Here is a 26,320-nt window from a genome sequence, read left to right as displayed (position 1 = left end):
AAAGTCTCAAAGAAATATCTGCACTCCCATGTTCACTGTAGCATTATTCACAGTAGCCAAAGTATGGAAACAACCAAAATATCCATAAACAGATAAATGGAAAAAGAAAATGTAGTATATATACATAATGTAATATTATTCAGCCTTAGAAAGGAAGGAAATTGTGCCATTGGCTATAACATAGATGAACATGGAAGACATTATGCTAAGTGAAATAAGCCAGATACAGAAGACTAAACACTACATAATCCCACTTATATTAAGAATCTAAAGTATTCCTTGGGGTATATGCCCAGTAATGGGATTGCTGAGTTGAATGATATTGCTGTCTTTAGGACTTTGAGGAATCTCCATACTGTCTTCCACAATGGTTGAACTAATTTATACTCCCACAACACTGTAAGTGTTCCTTTTTCTCCACAACCTTGCCGGCATCTGTTATTTTTTGACCTTTTAGTTATAGCCATTCAGACTGCTGTGAGATGGTATCTCATTGTGGTTTTTATTTTCATTTTTCTAATCATCAGTATTGTTGAGCTTTTTTCATATGATTGTTGGGTGCATGTTTGTATGCTTTTGAAAAGTGTCAGTTCATGTCCTTTGCCCACTTTTTTATGGGGTTGGTTGTTTTTTTCTTGTAACACTATTTAAAATAGCAAAGACACGGAATCAACCTAAATTCCTATCAGTGATAGACTGCATGAAGAAAGTGTGGTACATATACACGATGGAATAATATTCAGCCATAAAAAAGAATGATTTCATATCCTTTGCAGGAGCGTGGTTGGCGCTGGAGGTCATTTCCTTTGGCAAACTAAGACAAGAACAGAAAATCAAATACTGCATGCTCTCACTTATAAGTAGGAGCTAAATGATTAGAACACATGGACACTTATAGGGGAACAACACACACTGGGACCTTTCAGAGGGTGGGGGGGGTGGGAGGAAGGAGAGGATCAGCACAAATAACTAATGGGTACTAGGCTTAATACATGGGTGATGAAATAATCTGTATAAGAAACCCCATGATGCAAATTTACCTGTATAACAAACCTACACATGTACCCCGGACTTAAAATAAAAGTTAAATTAAAAAACAAAGAACCTAAAGTAGTCAACCCAGAGAAGGGAAAAGTAGAATGAGGTTTAGTAGGAGGTGGGGGAAGATTAAACCAGAAAGGTGTTTATCAAAGAGTTCGAAGTTTCAGTTACGCAAGATGAATAAGTCCTAGAGAGCTAATGTGCATCAGAGTGCATATAGTTATAATTAACAATACTGTATTGTATGCTTAAAGATACATTAAGAGAGCAAATTTTATATTAAATGTTCTTATCCAAAAAACAAAAAGAGGTAGAAAACTTTTATAGGTGACGCTTAAGTTTAGGGCATTGTATATAGTAATAATTTCAAGGGTACATACTTCTCTTCAAAGTCATCAAGATGTATTGATTAAATATGTACAACTTTTTCATATGTCAGTCATAATTAAAATAAAATTAACTACAATAAAAGGAACAAGAGAAAAAAAACACTAAATAAAGTATACATGCATTACTGGCATTCAGTAAGTGTTCAAAACCATAGCTTATTTCTTTCCTTCTTGATTTTTGCATGAAGAATGAATTCAAAGTTATTCACAGTATGGAGGCAGACACATACACAAATGCTGGTTCTGGTTCTCTCTCTCTCTCTCTCTCTTTTTTTCTCTCATTTGCTTCTCCTCTCAGGCATTGCTTCTGTAGTTCTAGCACAGAATAGCAGTCTTTACCACAGCATGCCTCAGAGCTGAGTCTTTTAAATATTCTTCTTCTTGGGATTTGTATATTTATTTTCCAAGTTTATATTTTTGGAGTTCATTATGTGAGAGTAGAAGTGTCTATACCCTGATAGTTTGTCTCTGTCTCTCCATTCTCTATGGGGTTTCTGGGCTTCTCCTTAATTAGAGTATGAACTACATGAGCTCTCTATCACCAAATCAGTGTTAGGTTGGAGTTGTTCTGGGGAATACTTGCAAAAAATTCACTGAGTGTTAATAACTGTGCTGTGACAGCCTTCAGTGGCTGTTAGAAGGGACTTAGAATTTCAAGATGAGAGTAACTGCAGAAGAACTCTATATTATTAGGTGGTGAGTGATAATTACGATCATTATCACAACATGGAATGATTTTTAGGTAATATAAAAATTATCTCCAAAAGGCATAAGCTCTGTGAATCCCAGTATATATTTAAGTGTAAAATGAACATATGCAGTTGAAATAATCTATTAGCTGAAGAGCTTTAAGCCATAAAGTATAAAATTAAAGCAATATGAAATTAAGGCAGAAACAAAATAGCTCCTCTATGATATTTGTCTAGAATCATCTGAGACTATACAGTCATGATGATCATTTTAATAGAAGAATGTAAATGCTGTGGACTTGTAGCTTTCTCAAATGGGGGACTGAAATTGCTGTGGGTTTAGGGGAGGTTCTGCAAATATTATAGAGAGTGAAGCAAAATATTTCTGTTGCACAGGTCAATAGAGTAACTCCTTTTCAGCTCTTACCACTTTTCTAAGCTCTCTGTTATCAGTTTTTCTTTTATTATAATGGTCTTATTTTGTCACTTATTCAACTTCCTTGAAAGTGCTTTTCAAAACAGTAGAAATTCTTAACAATCTTTAACTGACTCCCTTTCTTCTAGTGGAAGAGGGATTTTCTTTGGTATTGCTATTTAATGGAATAAAATGGGACAATATCCAGAGGATGGAGCTTGAATAGAGCTGGTGTATGTAAAAAAAAAGACACCAGATTTAAGATAGATGCATTTCCTTGGACTGACGTAAGTGGATTTCAAACTTAGTTGTTACCTATTGGCTTTAGAACTGGTGTTGCATCTTCCACATAACTCATTTTTGTTTGTTTGTTTTGCTTATTTCCACCTTGGGGAACATTCAAAGTTTTGATACAATAAAATATAATTATCTCAAAGTAGCAACTCGTAAAAGAGGCTAATATCTTGAATGTGCATTCATGGAGACTATTTATGAAAGTCACTTGTTAAGCAGTAGTATATGCCCAAATAAAAGACTATTTGTCATCTATTTCCCAAGTATTAATTGAAGTATACCAAAAATTAATTTTCTACACATATAATATCTTATCTGCCTAATAGTGTATTTTATTTTGCTGAAAGAAACTCTCTACATAATACATGTAAATATAATCAAATCTCCATTATTATCAGTGCTAATCAGGAAAGGGATAGTATGAAATATCTCAAATGCTTATAAATAAAAATACTCTTTGTATATGGCCTTAGCAAAAGGTTTTGAATTTGCATGCCAAATATCTGTGTGTCTAAAATACTGGAGGATCATCTTATTTTAAATTAAAGCATTGTGATGAATAGACAAAGGTAACTAGACAAGGTATAATGGGGACTATTTGTTTTTAATTTCCATAAAGGACATAGGTAGGCCTGCTTTCCATAAAAAACTAAAAATAAAATATGACCTAATAAAAAGAAATAAAGGAATAGAGAAAGGAATGGAGAGAGGGAGGAAGACAGAAATAAATGCTGAACGCCCTCTCTCGAAAATTACAACATCATCCTCATGCATTTATAAGCTAGATAGGATTAAGAGATTGCTAATTAATTATTTCGGTTTCTAAGGTCCACTGCCAGACAAAAAGCTTAAGATGGGGGGAAAATATAAAGTTAAATAAGACTAAAGGACAATGTATTAGTCCATTTTCATGCTTCTGATAAGGACAAACCCAAGACTGGGAAGAAAAAGAGGTTTAATTGATGGAAGGTCTCTGACATGCCCTGGAGACATTTTCCCCATTTTCTTGGGGATTAACACTCTCCTCATTACTTATGCAAATATCTGCAGATTGCTTGAATTTCTCCTCAGAAAATGGGATTTTCTTTTTTATCACATTTTCAGGCTGCAAATTTTTTGAACATTTATGCTCTGACTCCCTTTTAAAACTGAAAGCCTGGCTGGGTGCAGTAGCTCACGCCTGTAATCCCAGCACTTTGGGAGGCCGAGGCAGGTGGATTGCCTGAGCTCAGGAGTTCGAGACCAGCCTGGGCAACATGGTGAAACTCCTTCTCAACTAAAAATAAAAATAAAAAAATTAGCTGGGCGTGGCGGCGTGTGCCTGTAATCCCAGCTACTTGGGAGGCTGAGACAGGAGAATCGCTTGAACCCAGGAGGTAGAGGCTGCAGTGAGCCGAGATTTCACCATTGCACTCCAGCCTGGGCGACAGAGTGGGACTCTGTCTCAAAAAAACAAAAACAAAAATAAAAACAAAAATCTGAAAGCCTTTAACAGCACACAAGTCACCTCTTGAATGCTTTGCTGATTAAAAATTTCTTTCACCAGATACCCTAAATCACCTCTCTTAAGTTCAAAGTTGCACAAATCTTTAGGTCAGGGGCAAAATGCCACCAGTCTCTTTGCTAAAACATAACAGTTTTAGCAAAACTTTGTTCCAGTTCCCAAGTTCCTCATCTCCATCTGAGACCACCTCAGCCTGGATTTCATTGTCCATATCATTATCAGTATTTCTGTCAAAGCCATTTAACAAGTCCCCAGGAATTTCTAAACTCTCCCACATTTTCATGTCTCTAAGCCCTCCAAACTGTTCCAACCTCTGCCTGTTACCCAGTTCCAAAGTCACTTCCACATTTTTGGGTATCTTTTCAGAAGCACCCCATTCTATTGGTACTAATTTACTGTATTAGTCCATTTTCAGGCTGCTGATAAAGACATACCTGAGACTGGGAAGAAAAAGAGGTTTAATTGGATTTACAGTTCTATATATGGCTGGGGAGGCCTCAGAATCATGGTGGGAAGTGAAAGGCACTTCTCACATGGTGGAGGCAAGAGAAAACAAGGAAGATGCAAAAGCGGAAACCCCTGATAAACCCAACAGATCTCATGAGACTTATTTACTACCATGAGAACAGGATAGGGGAAACCACCCCCATGATTTAAATTGTCTCCCACCAGATCTCTCCCACAACACATGGGAATTATGGGAGTACAATTCAAGATGAGATTTGGGTGGGGATACAGAGCCAAACTATATCAGAAAACATCATAGTAAAACAATTTGAAAGCAATATCATTATGTATTATCAAGGATTGACTTTGTATTTTTTAAATTGCATATTCAATATAATTAAGTGCCTACTGTGCAAAAGCACTGTGCCAGGTTTTAACCATAATCGTTATATTTTTCACATTTCATTTCAAAGGTTTCGCTAAGTCTCAGGCAAAACATAGCAGGGTGAACTTGAAAAGACTTCTTGTGCTCTTCTATGCTATTAAAATAAATTACACTAGCAATGTTGAACAAACTTCCACTTTCCATTGAAGAGAACCATGCTGTTGCATAATATCTGTCCTTGTAGCCTTGTAGCTGAGTTGTTCTCTCTCTCTCTCATACAAAAGAGGAAGAGTTAGAAACCAAGGTTTCTATCTACTTTGTCTTTAAGTATATGAGCAATAAAAAATGCGCTCATGAGGAGGAAATAACAACAGCCTACCAGGCATTCTTCAGTATACTTTGAAATTCTCTCCACTATTTTCTCCCAGTTGTTTAATCTGGAAACAATTTTTTTTTTTTTTTTTGAGACAGAGTCTCTCTCTGTCGCCAGACTTGAGTGCAGTGGCACCATCTCGGTTCACTGCAACCTCGACCTCCTGTGTTCAAGCACACACTTGAACTCCTGCCTCAGCCTCCTGAGTATGTGGGACTACAGGCACTCACCACCACACTCAGCTAATTTTTTTTGTATTTTTAGTAGAGACGGGGTTTCACCATGCTGGTCAGGCTGGTTGTTCTTAAGATACCAGGAGAGGATGGTCTCAATCTCTTGACCTCGTGATCTGCCTGCCTCAGCCTCCCAAAGTGCTGGGATTACAGATGTAAGCCACTGTGCCTGGCCCAATTTGTCGTTTTTATTATTCCCAGTTTTTAAGAAAAGCTGAAATAATGATTGCATCACTATGAATTTCACTATTATTCCCTGTGAACCAAGCATATGGGAAAGATGGTCATTAAATGATATCTAATGTAAGTCCAAAGATGAAAATTATGTGCAGGGCTAAATAACTATCTAGTCTCATTCACCACCATCTTGACTGGGACAAATATGTGTAACAATTTTTTTTTAAATTTTGGGGCTATTGAATGAAAATGACCTAGAAGCATTTTTTGTTAGGAAAATAGCGTGTTATCTTATTAAATAAAGCTTACAAAGAGCTATAACGTTAAGTCCTTTTTATGGACATAGCAGACTTGTTTATTAGAAAACTCACATAATTTTTATTGTTACCACTAACAGAGTTTTTATTGAAAAAATAAAAATTTCCCCAAAACAGAGGTTGTAATGTTTGCTCAACTGATTTCTTAAAAGTCAAACATAGTTAGAACCGTAAATATCTTAGGAAACAGAAACTCTACAGAAATCATGTTAAAACAATCTTGTCATTTGGTGGAATCACAATGCATGTCATTAACAAATCTGCTTTTCTTTAAAATAACTGGAATTATCATGGATATCCTGGTACTTTCTTTAAACCAACATAAGCAGGTTCTAGATTATGAACAGGATACTTAGATAGCAATCCTGTGTAGATTTGTGTCTTTGGTCCTTTTACTTAAGCACCTTGAGACCTAGTCTCCTCACCTGTTGGATTGGACACTGTCAGGTTCTACCCAGATTGCCTTGGATCCTTTACCACTTTTGTATGCTCTTTTCTGCCCTCAGTGTTCTTTAATTTCTAACAACCTGCATCTCTGCCTGTCTTTATGAGATACTATACAATTTGTAAAAATATGAACACCCAAAAGTGCATGGGAATTTATGCGTCCCTGATGTGGCCCTTAGCCAAAGACTACTCCATGCAGAAAAGTAAAGTTTCAGCCTCCTCATTCTAGGTGAAATAGAGTCCGAGGTGTTATTTACTCCCCAGACCTCCCCTTCATGATCAAGTTGAGGCTTGGAATTTTGCCTGAGAGCACATCCTTTCTTGGCTTCTTCTTGTTTCTATCCCCCCCATTTCCTTACCAATTTTCCCTGAGAGCACTTCCTTCATACGGCCCCTGCTGCAAATTCTCATCTAAGTTTTTTTTTTTTTTCCTAGAGAACCCAACCTAAGGCACCTATAAAATAAGATGCTGGGCTGAGGTCCCCTTCTTCTTTAATATTTTATAATCAAAATGTAGGTGTATATAAGACGGAACATATTAGTATGCTCTATTCATTGCTAGTGAACAAAGAGCAGTGACAGCAACACCTTCCAATCAACTTGATTTCTATGTCATAGAGATGAAGCTGCAGTTGCACTTGTACTTACCATAATATTCATAAAATTTAAAAGGGCATGCTGCTTTGGTAGGGTATCTGTTTATATGAAACTTTTATTTGGATTCTTTTGAAATTAGGGGAAAAAGAAATTGTGTATGTAATTATCCAAAATTGATGCTAAATTATCTGAGGTTGAAGGAAAACAGATTTTCTATGTAGTTTTCACATACTGGTTATCAAGAAGAAAGAAAATAATGATAAGCATATGTGGGCAGCTTTTTTGTTTTCTGTTGTTTTGAGTTGTGATGTTTTTGTTTCTTTAAAGAGGAGAACTGTAACAATTTACTATCAGAGAAAAGTGTCCATTGACTAGAACACAAAGGCACAGTAGGTGTGTGCACTCATACGGTTACCATCTAAATGAAATGTGGAAACATAAAGTCAGATTTTAGTTGGACTGCATAAATGAGAGCAGCTTCTTAGAAGTGAGTGGTGATATTTAGCCATCTGAGGCAGTCGTCTCCGATATTTTTAGTACCAGGGACTGGTTACGTGGAAGAAAATTTTTCCACGGGGGTAAGTGGGGGGTGGTGGTGATGGTTTCAAGATGATTCAAGGCCTTCAAGGGCATTACATTTATTGTCCACTTTATTTCTATTATTACTACATTCTCACCATAATGTAGAATCAGTGGGAGCCCTGAACATTTTTTCCTGCAATTAGACGATCCCATCTGTGGGTGATGGTAGACAGACGGTGACAGATCATCAGGCATTAGACTCGTGATTTGCATAAGGATGTGCAGCATAGATCCTTCACGTGCATAGTTCACAATAGGGTTTGTGCGCTTGTGAGAATCTAATGCCGCTGCTGATTGGATAGGAGGCAGTGCTCAGGCAGTAATGCTTGTTCATTGCTGCTCACCTCCTACTGGGCAGTCCAGTTTCTAACAGGCCATGGACTGCTACCAGTCCATGAACCAGGGCTTCGGGACCCTGATCTAAGATATATATGCTCACAGTATATATGATTATATTTATGATCCTGATGTTCAGAAATGAAAGAAGAAAAATATATCAATAATTTAGACACCATACATTTAGTTAATATAGGATGAGTGTAGAGCATTCTCATAATAGTTTTCAAAGAATTATTTTCTCAGGTTTGTCTAACAATTCTGAATATTCAAAGAAATAATTATGATGAGCTGGATAACTATAATGCAGATAGTTTCTATTTATTTAGTTCTTACTGTCAGGCGCCTTATAAAGCCCTTTACCCCTATTATCTAATCCTATTCTTTCAACAATCTTATGAAGTAGGTATTATTTATCTCATTTTGGTTTAGAGAATTAAATTCGTTTATTCAATAATTTTTTTTTTGAACTTCAACTATATAAATATTATGCTAGTCCTTGGTAATCAGTGGTAAAGAATACAGATGCAGCCCTTGTTCTCATGTGGCTTACAGTGCAGTAGCTACAGTTGTCCTCATCTAAGGAATAGTGGTTTTGGAATTTAAACCAGATCCATCATTTGCTAAAGCTTATGATCTTAAACATTATGTTATATTTTGAGCAAAATGATAATTGAAATTCTACAATGGGCCACAAATATATTTCCATCTAATGAACCCATGATAGAAATAACCATTTATGAGTTTAAGATTATCTATTATTTTCCTCTTGAATCAAAGTGCAATTGAAATAGTAGATAAGAATATTAGTTGGCAAATCATGAGGTCAGGAGATCGAGATTATCCTGGTTAACACGGTGAAACCCCATCTCTACTAAAAATACAAAAAATTAGCCAGGCGTGGTGGCGGGAGCCTGTAGTCCCAGCTGCTCAGGAGGCTGAGGCAGGAGAATGGTGTGAATCTGGGAGGCGGAGCTGGCAGTGAGCTGAGATCCCACCACTGCACTCCAGCCTGGGTGACAGAGCAAGACTCCATCTCAAAAAAAAAACAAAAAACAAAAAATCAACATTAGTTGGCCAAGCGTGGTAGCTCACGCCTGTAATTCCAGTAAGTTGGGAGGCTGAGGCCAGCAGATTACCTGAGATCAGTTCAAGACCAGCCTGGCCAACATGGTGATACCCCGTCTCTACTAAAAATACAAAAATCAGCTGGGGGTGGTTGTACACACCTGTAATCCCAGCTACTTGTGAGGCTGAAGCAGGAGAATTACTTGAGCCCATGAGACGGAGGTTGCAGTGAGCCGAGATTGCATCACTGCACTCCAACCTGGCTGACAGAGCAAGACTCTCTCTGAAAAAAAAAAAAAAAAAAAAAAAAAAAAACATAGCCTGTAATCCCAGCACTTTGGGAGGCCGAGGCGGGCGGACCACGAGGTCAGGAGATCGAGGCCATCCTGGCTAAAAAGGTGAAACTCCGTCTCTACTAAAAATACAAAAAATTAGCAGGGCGCAGTGGCGGGCGCCTGTAGTCCCAGCTACTCAGGAGGCTGAGGCAGGAGAATGGCGTGAACCCGGGAGGCGGAGCTTGCAGTGAGCCGAGGTGGCGCCACTGCACTCCAGCCTGGGCGACAGAGCAAGACTCCGTCTCAAAAAAAAAAAAAAAAAAAAAATATGTAACTTACCTGCACATTGCGCACATGTACCATAAAACCTAAAGTATAATAATGATAATAATAATAATAATAATAAAAGAAAAAAAGAAAAAAAAAAGAAAACAAAACAAAACAAAACAAAACAAAAAATATATATATATATATATACATATATTAGTTAAAGATTGATGCTACCTTGTTCTCTTCGGAATTTAAATATTCTATACAAAGTCCAGGGATTTTCCCAGGGCCTCATAATTAGGAAAATGAACAGAAATGGAAAGCACTATTGATTCTCAGTCTACTGCTTTTTACCAAGGAGGGTTGTTGCTCGTGTGGTTAAAGTATTTTGTTTTCTTTTATTAGATAATGAAACCCATGTATGTCATTTTTTTTCCCCCAGACAGAAACTCTGGGCAATTTTTGGATCTCAGTTGCAAAACTTTCCATTTCATTGATTTTCTTAGTTTAAATATCTTCGCTTCAAAAACAATTCCCATTTTATTTGTATGATAAATAGTCCCATTACTATGTTTCTTTCTTTGTAAGTTCATTTACACGGAATAATCATAGTATGGTATGTCACAAAGAGCCCTGGACACCGCAGCATGACACAACAGACTTTGAATTTGGGGGCTATCCTTTATATATTCATATAATTGACCTTGAGACATAATTACTTAATCTAGAAGCTTCTTTTCACATTAAAAAGAAATGGAGATAATGAAATATATACAATCAGTTTTTGTGAATAATTGGTATTTGGTTATATATGTAAAGTTTATAATAAAATTAAAGAATCCAGTTAATTCTTCTAGTATCAGAGTACCTGGCATATGATAAACATTCCGTGAATAATAGCAATTATTTATATATGAAATTGTGACAAATAATGATTCACTGTTCCCCATATCATTGAGGTCAAACATGAGAAAATACTATAGTCAGACTAGGCAAGTTAGAAATCTCAGTGTTTCTCGTTTGTCATAACTTAGCTGAGTTTAACAATATTGATAATACCTCATGCATATTTCTAATAATTTGAGTATTTAAAAAATATTATTTTGAACTCAGTGATAGAATTGGCTTTTAGCTTTTCTCAAGTATTTTGTCTTTATTGATCATTTACATTCCAAAGTAATAAAAATATTTCTTTATTAACACTGCACTTGGAAAAATGTTCTACATTTTTGAGCAATATTGAATAATGGGAGAAAAGGCAAAAGCTTGGGACTGATTTTAACTGAACAGGTAAAAAGTAGATTCTAGAATAGATATATTTTGTCTTCATATATATTTCTAACTGAAATAGAAACAATGTAGTTCTTTCTATTCCAGTTATTTTTCTGCATATACTCTGTGTATATTCTAAACATTGTTCCAGTTCAATAATTATGCACTTACATTATCATTATTTTTGTATTTGTACAAACTTTGTGCACATGAGAAGTTCTGTTACATGTATATAATGTGTAGTGATCAAATCAGGATATTTAGAGTGTCCATCACCAAGTACTACACTTTTTTTGTTAAGTATAGTCACCCTACTTTGCTATCAAACATTGCATTATCTTATCTTCATCCGAATTACTATTATTAAAATGACAAAAAAAATGGATGCTGGTGAGGATGTGGAGAAAAGAGAGCCCTTCCATATAAGTGTGATTTTTTTTTACATAAGCATTAGAATTATTTTATCATTTTTCAAATAAAATTGCACTGAAATTTATATGATATGTATACAACTTAAAGACTAATTTTTCTGAGAGTGCATAATGTAACTTTATTTCTAATAGATGTTTGTCAGTATCTCATGGTAATCATGAATACAAGAGAACACGGATGGGAATCATTGCTTGTAGGACAATCATTTCCAAAATGGGATTATTGCTGTGATCCAAACCATGTTCTGAAGTTCTCTAAAGATCCCATGGAGGTGTTTTGGAGGATAACACTGACCCTAAGAAGGCAGAATATTAAAGAGAGAGTGTGTGTGTATGTGTTCACATGAACAGATCTTCATTCAGATAAGCTCTGCTTTTATCTGCTTTAATTGTTTTGCTTCACACTATATTTTAATTGAAGAAAAGTCTATATGATTGATGAATGGATTGTAGACTAAAGAGACGTCTTTAGTTATGTATTATAACACTTTATACTTAGTTGACCCTGTTCTGTTCTTTTCATTCTTTTTAAATGAATAACTAAATAAAGAAATAAATCAAAGATGTGGTCATGATACACTGGTGGAGCATAGTGGAGGGATTAATAAATGTCTTGACCAAATCAAGATGTCCATTCCTCAAAATAAGACGAAACTCAAAGATCAAATTTTAAAAGTAAAATTTAAGGTGAGCTCATAGATGTCTACATTTGGCTCTGAAATTCCAATGGCAGAGATTCAGGATTTGAATCTCTTAATGTACTGTGAAGCAGCAGGGAAGATGCAGCTTAGCAGTAGCATATCTAAAAAAAGATATCAGAAATTTGAGCCAATTAGCAAGTTTCATGTGAATCATTAGTAGGTGGTAATTATCAAAACATCAATTGTGACTTTAGAGTCTATTGTTACACATATATTAAGTGAAATATTTGGTACTAGGCAGATAAATCTGTAGAAAGTTGTTTTGTTCTTTATATAATACATGAAATGAGTTATGAACAAATTGGTTTGTTGCAGAGAACAGAAATTAGGTACTCACAAGAAATAAAGGAGAATCTAAACCTTATTATGTAAGAGTAATTGAGAAAAATAAGAATATTTTGCTCAGAGAAGAAATGATTCAGAGTGAACAAGACAACTGTTTGTAAATATTTGAAGTGCTGACATGTGGCTACATGGCCCCAAGAATGCAAAAAAGGACCAGGTTTTTGATGCGACAGAGACATGGATTTCAGCACAAAATAAGGAAGCACGAACAGCCAGAGCTATTTGAACATGAAACAAGCTCTCTCAGGAGGTAATATGTAGCCTGTCACTGGAACTATTCAAATGGAGGCAGGGGACAGCCACTTCAAGAGGGAAACTGTAGGAGAGATTCAAGCATAAGAAGTAGCTAAATTAGACTATAGTTAATGTCCCCATCTGAACCCAAGTTGGGTTTTTTATTTTTATTACCAGAAGTTTTTTTGTTTTTTTTTTTTTCTGAAAACCTAGTGTAAATTAAAATTGGAGTTTTTTCAAATAGAAACTAAAAACCCGATGTTAAAGAGGGAGAGTGAAGGAAAGTAATAGTTTCACTGTGCTTTGTTCAAGTCAGGTAGAAATGATTAACTGAACTTGAAATGCATAGAATAGATTGGGGACAAAAGGGAAGGGACAATTAGAAAAGAACAAATACACATCAAATATGTCTTCATAGATATAAGAGTTCTCATGTGAAGAAATGTGTTTAGGTTAATTTTGTGATGACTATGAACATTTCAGAAAATGAGATTTATACTCAATATAATCACCATGTGAACCTATGATATATTTTATAATAGATTGTTTCATTCAGAAGCATATTTAATGTTTATAAAGCTATTATTACTAAAATCAGAATAAATAGATTCTAATTCCTGCTTCCCTTCTACCTAGCTGTGTGATATGAAATATATCTGTTGCCCTCTCTTGGCCTCAATTTCTTCACATGTGGTGAGAAGCAACTTAAAGTAAGTGACAGCTAATTTTCCTTCCAGTTCTGAAATGCTAAAACTCAATGTACAGATGCAAGTCTGTTTTTGCTAACTCATTCCCCTAAGACCCACTTCTATCTTTTCTTTATTATGTCTAACTCCAGTGATGATTATCATCTTGTTTCAGAACCTTACTGTGATTGCCTGCTCAGAAGTCCAGTGAATTTTATATCAACTTGATTTGGGGACCTTTAAACCCCATTAGTCAGTCTAGCAGAACTGTTTTGAAACTTGAAAGTGACTGTTGCTCATTTGTAGTGTCCTTGGGGATCCTTATGTGAAAGACATTCAAGTAAGGTAAGGTACTTTAAAAACATGACTCAAATGCAATTAATGACTGTTGAAACACCCACACAAAGCCCTTTTGGAAATTGAAATAAAATTCATGGTTTTGACATGCTATGACCTTTGGATATGATGTTTTCTACACTATCTTTTATCACAGTTGGAGAGAGAGAATGAAGACAATGAAGCTGACTCCAAACATCACTGAGTTAGGAATGTTACTGCTAGTAATCTGCTCCATGAGCTACTGTTGTTGGCAACTTCTTGATGTATATAACAGAATTAGATATAGTGCACACTCTATAGATGTTTGTTGATTGATTGTGTATTGATTTTTATTCTGAATAGCAATTTAAAATGTCTTATTCACCACCTTCACTTTTTGGCCAAACTTTAGCATAGACTGTAAATTGAAGACAGAGGCTAGAGGCAGAGGTAATGTTTCATTGCTATATATTGCATGGATTGTGAAAAATAAAGACCTGAGTAAATAACTGCATTTCTCTGGGTCTTAATTTCATCATATATGAAATGAGAAAATTATGTTAAATGAATCAAAAAATACTTTCTGCATCTGAATTTTTATTTACACTCTGTTGATTGGATTATGCTTTGAGGCTCAGTCCAGGAGGACACACATGGTTTAAAATCAGCTAAGCTTTACCAACTTCCCAAAATATAATGTGGCTGTAAACTGAACAGTCACGTTGTATTTTGGAAAGTTGATGATGCAATTATGGTGACACCATCTAAAGAGTTACTTAAGTTAGATGATTTCAGAATCAGAATCAATGTACTTTTTACTTTTTTGTTCTTATTTTTTCTTTCTTGTCATAGGGATGGGATACAAAATTTTTAAATGCTGAATTTGATCTGAAAACTTTACATTTTTTCTTGAAAAAAAGCAATAAATTAATACTTGAAATGAATACTAGCAATTGTATCTTTTTATTCCCTGTACAAAAATAAACATCAATAACTTTTTTCCCATAACCTCTTGGAAGAAGTAGCCATTTTGCTGCAGCCCAAATTAGAAAAAATGCAACATCAATGAAATTTAAAAGTAACACAGCTTCTGCTTGGAATATTAAGTATTCATCTTAAATCAGTTGCTGTGGAAAATTTGGCAAAGCCAAAGGCATGCCCTGATGGGGATTTTTAACACTCTCGCATTATTCCTTGAAGATAACAAAGATAATCAAGAATTATGTGGAGGAAAAAAAGAAATCATAAAATATTTAATTATGCCATAAAAGGGTATTTTAGAGAGATAAAAGTATTTTATAGCATTTTCAGAGTGATTAACATTGTGGAAAGACTTTATCTCTGTGACCACTTTGAGTTTCAGGTATTCTCATTGGCGAAATGGGGATAACAGCTCATATATTATCAGATTGTTGTGGACTTCAAGGTAAATAGTAAAAAATTATACACAAATTATGTAATATTTCTATCTCTGAAAGGCAAATAATTTTACAAAAAGAACCCATTAAAGAAGTTGCTGTATGATATCCTGTAAATGTAACATTAGACATGATCCTTATATTTTACTGATTTAGTATATGAGGCAGAATATTAATCTATGTCAAAATTATTAAATTCTTAACACATAATCTACTGAGGAGATATGGAAAGTTGAAATTCCTAATCAGTGTAACAGACATAGCAGCTCAGAAACTGGCAGTCAAGAGGAGCAATGATTTGATAGGATGACAAAGAGGGTGTGCCTCCATTTGAGTAAGACAGAAGCAATTCTAATGATTATGTCTGCAGAACCAGTCAGACTTTTTTTTCAACTTCTCTCAGGTGAAACAGAGCCCACTTAAGTATCCAGACTTCCTTCTGTTTTTTAATTTTATGCAAATGGTTTGGAATGTTGGCAATATTTGGAAACTTAAAATTATAAGACTGCTAAACTTAATTTATAATTTTAGGATTAACCAGGATAACCTTTGAGAGAAGGAGTTGAAAACATACTATTATCTTTATAAAGAAATAGAAATTCATAGCCTCCTTTTATAACCCTTTCCAGAATGAACTCGCCCTCCCTTCATTTGAAATTACCTTCCATTAATAGATCACAATGTGTAGGCACTAAAAATTTAATTCTCCCGCAAACCTTATCCTCTTGTATATTCTGTATCTCTCTTGGAGACCCCTCCATTCAGTGAGTTACATTGGAAATATACTTGACTCTTTACTCTTCTACGCATCCAATAAAATGCCAAATATATTAGATACTGCCTCTGAAATATTTCTTAAAAATTACCTTTTCATCATCATCGCTGCTGCTGATATAGCAGGCTTTATATGTAGGCTTTAATCATCCTTCACCTTAACTATGGCAACAACTTCCAACATAACTTCATGTCCTGTCTGTGTCGTATTAATACGCTAATCTATAATCAGAGCAATCATTCTGGAAATTCAAATATTACCTCATCATTTCACATTTGAACTTCTAGTTGTGCAAAAAATATTTTCAGAATAAAACAGGCATTTATTTTAATGACATGTAAGGCAGTTCATGATTAGTCTTCTGCCTCTTAACATTCTCTGCTTTAAGTATTATCTTTCATCAACATTGAATATTTTGCACTTTCTGTCATTTTTCACACTGATTCATAATCCTGTTTGTTCAGCACATGTAATTCTAAGTATCAAAAATGATTGGATAAGGGGATGAAGTTTTCTGATGGGTCAGCTAAGTCCCGTGAAAAATAATTAGACAAAGCATTTCTGATTTTGTTTTCTTAGTGCACCCAACATCTTTTGCTCCAAAGACATTGATTTTTCTGCATTAGTTGGTAATTCTGGAGGTCTGTTGATGCAACAGCTAAGAAAATAAGACAGAGAATTTAGGATTCTTAAATCCTAAATTTCTGTTTGTTAAGCTAAGAATAGGGGTTTCTAAAACCCTAAAACTCATATTACTAGGCCAATTTGTTGAGTAAACTTTTATAGGTATAGGAAGAAATGATAATGTCCTAGAAGAGGTATGTGGTATTACATAGAAGTTAAATACTTGAAGCATGGAGGTGGAAAGCCTTGTGTTGTATTTTCAGCCAGCCATTTACTACATAGGTGACCTGAATAGTTATTTGACTGGAGATTGTGTGCGTGTGCGTGTGTGTTTGTGAGAGAGAAAGAGAGAGAGAGAGAATGCAAGAGAGATAGACACAGAGAGAGGGAGAGAGAAAAATTGCATTTATAAATTTTCCTGACATATGTAAGTATTACTATTTTTATCACTACTGAAGAAAGACAAAAAAAACAAAACATGTGTTTTGTGTGTCCATGAATGAGATTGGGATGATGCCATAGAAAATTTAATTTTGGCTATCTGTAAAAGAAAATACTAAATTTTCAGTGTTCTGAATAAATTCCTTTTACTGAAAATGAGAAATAATAATTCTTTGCCTCTCATATTTGTGGCTCTTTTTCTTATGTATCTGCATTATGTTTGATTTTAAGAGGAATAGAGAGATGTATATTATGAAATAAGAAAGACTGAAATGAATTGTAAAAAAAAAAAAAACCTTTTCACACAGTGAAAAAGATGCAAACGAGAGTCTGTCATAAATTGTCTGTACACCCCCGTAATTTATGTAGCAGCAAGACTGAAAATTCAAGGTTGCCTGGGTACAAAACCAAAATATACAAATGAAAACTAAAGAAAGTCGAGTAGCATGTTTTTCTCAGAATACATTTTATTTCAAACAACCCTGTAATGTGTGTATGTGTGCGTTTGTATCCTTTCTTTTCCTTCTTTTCCTTTGAATGCTCAGAGATTTATACACATACACACAGTCTGTGACCCTTGTAAGCCATGGGAGTGTTTTGCTGTCTCAAATCAGCATTACACATTCTGTTATTTTCTGAGGAGGTACCTCAGTGCCATAGAACTGAAAGTCACCAGAGCATCTGCTAAATCCAGGATTATCAAAGGTGTGTCCCATAACCAGTATTTTTGGCAAGGGTTTGTTTGTTGTGCTTGAGAAATTGTAGCAGAGCAGTAGAGCTGAAAGATTGTGCTAGATTTAGTGACAGGGTTTTGTATTTTAGCCTTAGTTTTAAGAGCAGCCATTGCCAATTTTTTAATAGAAGAACAACAACTTGATCTGCAAAAATGGAATCATCAGGACATACTTATAACTGGCAGAACTATCCACCTGGTTGTACAATCTGGTCCACAATCCACACTGTTGTTCTTGCCAGAAATATACATACCAGACTCTCCTACAATGCTTCAGCCAATCAGTCACAAAATCTACATTGTCACATTTCCTGATTTTCTTTCAAATACATCCATTATAATTTTTAACAACTCTTTTGATATGTAACTTATATCATAAAATTCACTCATTTAACTGTAAAAATTACCTTTAGTAAATTGTTGAGATGTGCAACTGCCACCATAATCTAGTTTTACAAGATTTTCATCACTCTGATAGCATCCTGTATGCCCACTTAGAGTGGTCACTTCCACACCCGTCCCCCAGGAAACCACTAATGTAATTTGTCTCTATATATTTGCCTTTATTCAATATCTCATATACATTGAATTATACAATATGTGGTCTTTGTGTGTTGCTCTTTTCACTTAGCATAATGCTTTTGAGGTTCATAGGTTATATTAGGTTGTAGAATATATGAGTACTTCATTCCTTTTCATTGCTGAATAGTATTCTACTGTGTGAACATAGTACATTTTGTTTCTCCATTTATCAGTTGGTGGACATTTGAGTCATTTCCACTTTTTTTGTTATTACGAATAATGCTAGCTTCTTGTGCAAGAGTTTTTGTAGACAGATATTTTTATTTTTATTGGGAACCTACTTAAGAGTGGAATTGCTAGGATGTATGGTCATCCACATTGATTCTTGACCCATTTTCAATTCATTCTCATAACCATAAAAGTGTTTTTTTGTTCAAGTGGGACCTTTGTTCAAGCCTCTCAATGTTTATTCATGTTCTGTCTTAACATCTAGAAACCCATACAAAACATATAGAGAGAAACTGCTTGATCTTAAATCAGTCTCATTCTTGTTCTCTTCTCTCTAGCAATATTGGCTTTTTAGTAGCAAAAGAGGTTAGATCTTATTGTGCTGCAATGATCTTCAGACGTACTCCCCCTTATGCTTGGCAGCCTGCAGTGTTATTTCCACTACATTCAGGTGACTAGTTTATCTCTGAGATCTCAGTTTCCTCACAGAAGCTATCCTTGAGCCTCCAGACTTTTAATATTTCATTTATATGTACATCCATTGCTCTAATTTTACTATCATTTCTTACTGTTGATATCTATTAATTACATGACTAAATATTGTTTAAAATGTATTTCCCAATAAATCACAAATTCTGTGAAGCCAGTGATCACATTTTATCCTGGCCATCACTATGTCTTCTGTTACTACACTCAATAAATGTTTTCTAAACAAATAAGTGGACTCCAGGAGCAATCGATGATTGATTGGATGATATGGCACACACTCAGGATCATCTTTAGATAATGTAAATGTTAGGGGGAAATAGGTTGTCAATCTTCACTAGGTCATAGGGAAGAAAAGTAATTGTAAAGGGCCAAGAAAAGAGTTCAAGAAGAGAAAAAAATGTTATTACTTGATAGCATGCATGCAAATCATTCTTCTTTTCCTTCTCCCTTTCTCTCACTTTTTTTTAACTGAGAATAAATATAACTCCATATTACATGCTCCCCTGCTTCCCTGAATAATTTACTTTATTGAGAAATATGGTAGTATGGGGGCCTGATTTAAATTCTGAATTATCATATACAAGAAATAGCCACAGGGGTTGGTAGAAAACATATTGTGGAGTTTGCTATGCATCAATGCATAGTGAAAAGAATAAATTTTGAAATAAGATGTAGAGAAAGAAAATCAGTATGGAACAATATTCTAGGATGCTTGATAATGAGAAAGTGATGACTAATGCTATCCAAGAGATATCTAGTTTTTGCGGGGATTGCAACAGTCAAATTCAAAGCAAGAAAGGGCAGTTTATAAAAATGATTTTTTTTTAACTTCAGAATGCTGTCAAAGTAAAGTGATTACAAGCTCAAAATTTGTTCTTAAAAGTTCTGTCTCTGAAAGTAACGCTGTAATATTATGGCATTGCCCCACAGTAAATTCCAAGGATGGTTATGATTTTTAAAGTATCTTAACATATAGCTGAAATCATTGTGTTTTTAAAACACAGTAGAGCTTTTTATATAGACATGTCATTGATTTAGAAGAGGGCTCTAATTTTATATAGAGTTGGCAAACTTTTTTGACTGTAATGAGCAGACAGAAGTGAACCAAGAGTGTGAAGAATGAAAACAAGAGGTAGAGTCGCAAGTACCAGTTTAAATAATGACTACAATATGAGGAGCTGACTGATGGTAGAAACTGAAATTACGGTTCTGCCTTGAGAAACTAATTAAAGTTCCACGAAACTGTGACAAAGGAGTGTTTGGCTTTAGAGAAAGAACAGAAACAAATGCCTCAAATATAAAGGGAACTGAACAAAAGATGTTCCCAAGAGGGTAACTCCTCCAGGCAGTTGGACAGGGCACAGTAAAGACCCATGTACAGAAAGTCTATGACCGAGAAGCTTTCAGATATAGGATGAGCTCCACATTCAATCAAGGCGTCACAAAGGGAGCATTAGTCTTCTCAAATTCTGCTGAAAACATGTAGGCCTAGAACTAAATAACTCACTAGAGCTTCTAGCTTCTGCTGCCATAGCACCCAACTTTTGTGCTGCCTTAGCCCTAATCATAGTTCTGCTGCCCGTGTTACTTTTTATACAGCTATCCCACAATATCACTAATCCCTTAAAAGAGCAGAAACTGCAGTTTTTATGTCTAGGCACTTAGCACCTAGCACGGTTGCTTATCCCATAGTAGACACTCAATGTTTCACATGAATGAACGATGGATAATTGGATGCATAAATGTGTGAATACATTTATAGTTGCAGTTGATCAATAGAGATGACTTTGTTCGGCATGCAAACTGATATCGCACATTGAGAGGTAATCAGGAACAGTAAAAGCTTGAGTCTGTAATATTTTACTATCTGCTGCCACAACTTAAAAATAATGATGTGTTATCAGACTCTTATGCACTCTGTGAGGATGTAGTAAGTCTTAAATGATTTGTAGTGTTTACAATAGACTAATTTTCAAATATTTGGGGTACATATTTTCTTGTATAAAGACTATTTGCTGGCAAATATAATTCTCAAACTAATGTAATGTTCTTGTGTAGTCTACTGTACCTAATTTAAAAAGTGGAAGATGGTGTGGAACTTTCTGGCAGGAAGTTGAGTTATAATACATATTAATGAAGGCAAAGTGTATGACATATCAATTTAGGTCTCATTGGATCAAAGCATCACTTTCATAAACATTCAGTGTCCTCATTCTGCTATTCCTTGACCTAATAGTCTCAGTACTGAGATTGGAAATGGGGCATTCTTTTTGTGCTAATGTTGGCAAATAATGTTCATTGCTATCAATATACCATCTATTTAGAAAGCGTAGAGATGACATTTCACCACTTTTACTTAAAGGGTTATAAAACTGCAAACTGTCTCTGGATGTCTCTGCTTCAGATATTGACATCATTAAAGAAATCACTCCCTTAAACCCCCAAGAGGCCCCTTTCCTTTGAAAATATGGAAATCATCAGTGATGAGAAAAGGAAAGAATAAATGAAATTCAAAAGTATCTTTGAGTGTTTTAAGTCCTTTTTGACAGATTTAGCACTCCCTTTGATTTTGTGGTGTGGATTAATAGCCAGAGGAGACATGTTAAAAAAATCCACAGTACATTTTTATTTGATTTTCAAATTAACATATTGCATTGCTTTTTATCTCCCTTTGTTTCAAGGAACACAGGAACTTAAAGGATTTTGTCTCTGTGTCTTTCTTTGCTCTATCAGCATCAGCTTGGAAGTACACAGTATGGAGGCTGGCATATCAAGAAGTGTAAAGGACTACAGTGCTAGATATTGCCTCTGGCACAGAATGTACAGTACTAATAATACCTCATTTATCCTACTATTGCCCATAGAAAACCTGTAAGTGCTAAGCATAATTCATTTTGTCTGCACTAGCTCCCTAATCCTTAACATTAGTGTTTCCAAGGCATTCATTGTTGGCAATTGTCACCTAAGCAGGAGGCTCTTCAAAGTTCTAGGTGCCAGGGAGTTAAAGCAGTATGGAATTATTAAATCATTGAATTTCCTATGTGAAGAGATGCTTGGGTAAATAAATCCTTTTGCTTATGCAGATCTGGTTCATCAGGTATTCTTGGGAAGTCTGTCATCATTAAAAATGTAGAAGCAACTTTGCCAAGCATGTAATGCTTTGTTTGTCTTTTTGGCAAATTCAGTATCAGAGTTAGAAAAGTTTTAACTTCATGGAAATTTGTTAAAGTAAAATAGAGACAAGGTAAGCATGTTTAAGTGCAATGGGAAGTTTGCCTTTGCCACTCGCTAGTGTAGATTTGGATCAGTGGTTTTGGGTTTTTTACATTTTTTAAGTCTTGGAAACATTTATTCAACTGAAATATTTGAAATAAGTCCAATATGTAAAGTGCACACTAGGGGATTTTCTCTGCTTGAAATTCATGTGAGTAGCCTGAAGCCCTGCATGCTTGGTCCTCCTTCTTATCTTTCACTCCTGCTTCCAAAACACCCACATCACCCTCTTGAATACTCCATAGGGTACAATTCATAAAGCATTGTCCTAGACCATAACTACCTAAAGAAAAGTTGACTTGAGTAACAGTGTCAATTCATAAAGCATTGTCCTAGACCATAACTACCTAAAGAAAAATTGACTTGAGTAACAGTGTCAAAAATCACCTTATGGTGACCAAGGTAGCAATAACAAATTTATTTAGTTGTTCATTTATTTAATTAAGTTTACAAAAATACATATTTTTATGCTAGGCATAAACAATTTCTCCCTTCAAGATGAATTAATCAAAGGAAATAATGTCAATACAATAACTGACTTCAGGTCTCTGCCATTTATATGGAAAGCCCTAGTGCTTTTTCTAGGCTAGGATTTAGGACTCTAGACTATGTGTTAATGGTTGAGTTTCTAACCCAATAGGGACATCAAAAAGACAGAATTCGGGGCAGGGCGTTGTGGCTCACGCCTGTAATCCCAGCACTTTGGGAGGCCAAGGGGGGCGGATCAAGAGGTCAAGATATGGAGACCATCCTGGCCAAAATGGTGAAACCCCGTTTCTACTAAAAATACAAAAATTAGCTGGGCTTGGTGGCACACACCTGTAGTCCTGGCTACTCAGGAGGATGAGGCAGGAGAATCGCTTGAACCCAGGAGGCAGAGGTTAAAGTGAGCCCAGATTTAAAAAAAAAAGAAAGAAAGAAAAAGAGAGAGACAGAATTCAAAAGTTCAAGCTAGGAGTAAACCAAACAGAAAGTCTAAAAAAGTCTCAATAGAAAAGGAAATGTCAATATAAGACTACAGAACAAGTAGTGGAAATAAAGACTGGAGCATCTAGGTTCAGAAGAGATATGAGAGTGCTTTTACAAAATTTCTGGAGTTACTTTAGCAATTGGAGTCTCCAGTGGAGAAATGACCTTACTAGATGTAGATATTTAGTATGTTATGAACACTCAATATACGGTTTTTTGTTTTGTTGTTTGTGTGTGTGTTTGTTTTTGTTTGTTGGAGACGGAGTCTCACTCTGTCGCCCAGCCTGGAGTGCAGTGGTCCCATCTCCGCTCACTGCAAGCTCCGCCTCCCGAGTTCACACCATTCTCCCGCCTCAGCCTTCCGAGTAGCTGGGACTACAGGCGCCACCACCACGCCCAGCTAATTTTTTATTCTTTTAGTAGAGACGGGGTTTCACCGTGTTAGCTAGGACGGCCTCGATCTCCTGACCTCGTGATCTGCCCGCCTCAGCCTCCCAAAGTGCTGGGATTACAGGCGTAAGCCACCGTGCCTGGCCAACACTCAATTTATGTTTATTAATTTTGTAAATAAATAAGATATTTGCTATTACAAACATATTGTAGAAAGTATTGAGGGAAAAGAAAAAGAAACATAAAGGGAAGGGCACTGACCAGTTTAGGAAAGTAATTAAGAACATCTAGGCCGGGCCTGGTGGCTCACGCCTGTAATCCCAGCACCTGAGGAGGCTGAGGAGGGCAGATCACTTAAGGTCAGGAGTTCAAGACCAGCCTGGCCAACATGTGAAACCCCGTTTCTACAAAAAATACAAAAACTAGCTGAGTGTGGTCGCAGGCACCTGTAATCCAAGGTACTCGGGAGGCTGAGGCAGGAGAATTGCTTGAACCTGGAAGGCAGAGATTGCAGTGAGCAGAGATCATGCCACTGCACTCCAGGCTGTGCGACAGAGTTAGACTCTGTCTCAAAAAACAAACAAACAAACAAACCTCTAAAGAATGATAGATGTGGGTCATGTAGATAGCTTGTACTAAAACATGGACAAAGATGCAAACATTTGAGTGCTATTGAGATTCAAAGTAAAACAGGTAAGAGTGCAAAGGTATAAAGTTAGATATTTGGGAGTGGCCAGATCATGAAAGGCATTGCCTGTCAGGTAATCAATTTAGTTTGTCTTCTAGCCAATGGAGAGCCATTGAAAAATACTAGGCAAGGGATTAGCAAAATCAGATTTGTATGCTAGGAAAATGTAACAGAGCAAGGAAAGACTAAAGACACATTGACTGATAGAGTGATTCTTATAATTGGCAAAGAGAGATTCACTAAATTATTTCAACTGGGGGCATTCCAACAGAGTAACAGAATTCTTCATAGACTTCTTGGTAAGATGGTAGTCAGGTAACTATGTTTAATTCATATTTCCTGTTGAATGCTCATAAGAGCAGAGGAAACAATGCAACTGTTAATTCAACAAAGGGAAATGAGTATATAAATGTCAATCTTCCAGCCCCAGAATGAAATTTCTGGATGTAATTTTAGTAAAATGCAATTCACTCTTAAAGGCAAACCAAAGCAGTTAAGTGGGAAAGGAAATTTTCACCCAACCCTACTTTGTACTTGTAACTCAGAAGATGTGGGGTCCATAGAGAGGGTAAGCATCAACACCTGCAGGATGGATGTGGCTTTCTGAGACAGCAAAACAATCCAGTTCTCTAATGCCTCCAAGCCATGCTTTTGTTTGAATGCTTACTTGTACACATAATAGTGAACAAGTTATTAAGCCTTACTTTTATGCTGTAAAATATAGTTAATATCAGTATCTACTATTTGAGGTTGTTGTAAGGACTAAATGAATTAATATAGGTAACACTTTAGAACTGTCATTGGAACACACTAAGCATTTGTCATGATCATGTATTATTGTCATTACTTTATGCACATTAATGGACTACCATTTTCAGAAATGTATTCATCTTTTAAAAAGGGAATGATACCTACCTGACAGAGTCTAAGCATTTAATTAAGCCATGTATGTGACCTTTTTTGCTGGTATCCAGAATGTATTGTTATGTGTAAATTGTAGAATTAGTGGTAGTAGTAAGTGTAGCAGCAACTGTAGTCATGGAATTACAGTTAAGTATTGTGACATAATCAAAGCAACTGGACGATGAGCATTAAATTCTGATATAAACTTGATAATAAGAAGCTGCAACAAATAAAAGATGCCACTCGGTAGACCAAAATTTTCCATTCAGTCTTTCTGGCAAAGATAAGGCTATTACACTTTCAAATAATTCAAAAAATTTAAAAAAAAATGTCAGCAGTGTCAGATGGTAACAGAATAAGAAAATGCCTCATTTCTCTTTCTTGCAATTACACTAAATAAATAAATGCAGACTCTGAATACAGATTTTGCATATTGACTATATTTGTAGTCTAAATGTAAGAGTTTAATAACAAATAATATGGAGAAAACGTAGGAAAAGTACTTGTGTCATTCAAACACTAAAGCTAAAATTGACCTTTCTTTTTTAAGATTTTAACACAATTTAAATAAAATGTACTCCAGATATAGAAAATAATTAAACTTTTCAGATTTTTCAAAAGAAATGGGACTAAATTTAAAAAATCATCTGCATCATATAATTAACAAAAGTCAAAGAACTATGGACTTTAAGAAGAAAAAGAAAAAACTATTGAGATGTTGACATAAAATACAAGGTAGCTGAGACGCAGATAGACATAAATAAAAAGCTAGGATAGATAATTAAAGATTGCAAAGAAATTAAACATAGTTGAAAATCTGACAAACAGTAAGAGGAGAATGAGAGTGCAGAAATTGAAGAACAATTCACGTGTTCTTTCAAAAATACAGTAGAAATGGATAAAAAGATGAAACGGTGGAATAATAACAGATATAAAAGCTTAAAAACTGGTACTTGAACCAGTCAGTGTTTGGCTAGGCTGAAGAATAAATGAAAGTGAATGGTTTAGAAGTAATCAACAAACATATACTCAAACTCAAGA

General features: G+C 35.4%; 1 long non-coding RNA gene across 1 annotated transcript in view; it reads right to left on the bottom strand.

Annotated features, from left to right (window-relative positions):
- LOC129057976 (uncharacterized) overlaps positions 1–25,401 on the bottom strand; it is a 49,943-nt gene extending 24,542 nt beyond the window's left edge. Inside the window, exon 1 of the long non-coding RNA XR_008522758.1 lies at positions 25,292–25,401. This is a non-coding gene — a long non-coding RNA (uncharacterized LOC129057976). The remainder of the gene's footprint in view (positions 1–25,291) is intronic.
- Positions 25,402–26,320: the final 919 nt, after the last annotated feature.

The sequence above is a fragment of the Pongo abelii genome, chromosome 11 (genome assembly GCF_028885655.2).
Source record: "Pongo abelii isolate AG06213 chromosome 11, NHGRI_mPonAbe1-v2.0_pri, whole genome shotgun sequence".
Lineage (NCBI taxonomy): Eukaryota > Metazoa > Chordata > Mammalia > Primates > Hominidae > Pongo > Pongo abelii.
This window is presented reverse-complemented; position numbering and strand designations above follow the sequence as displayed.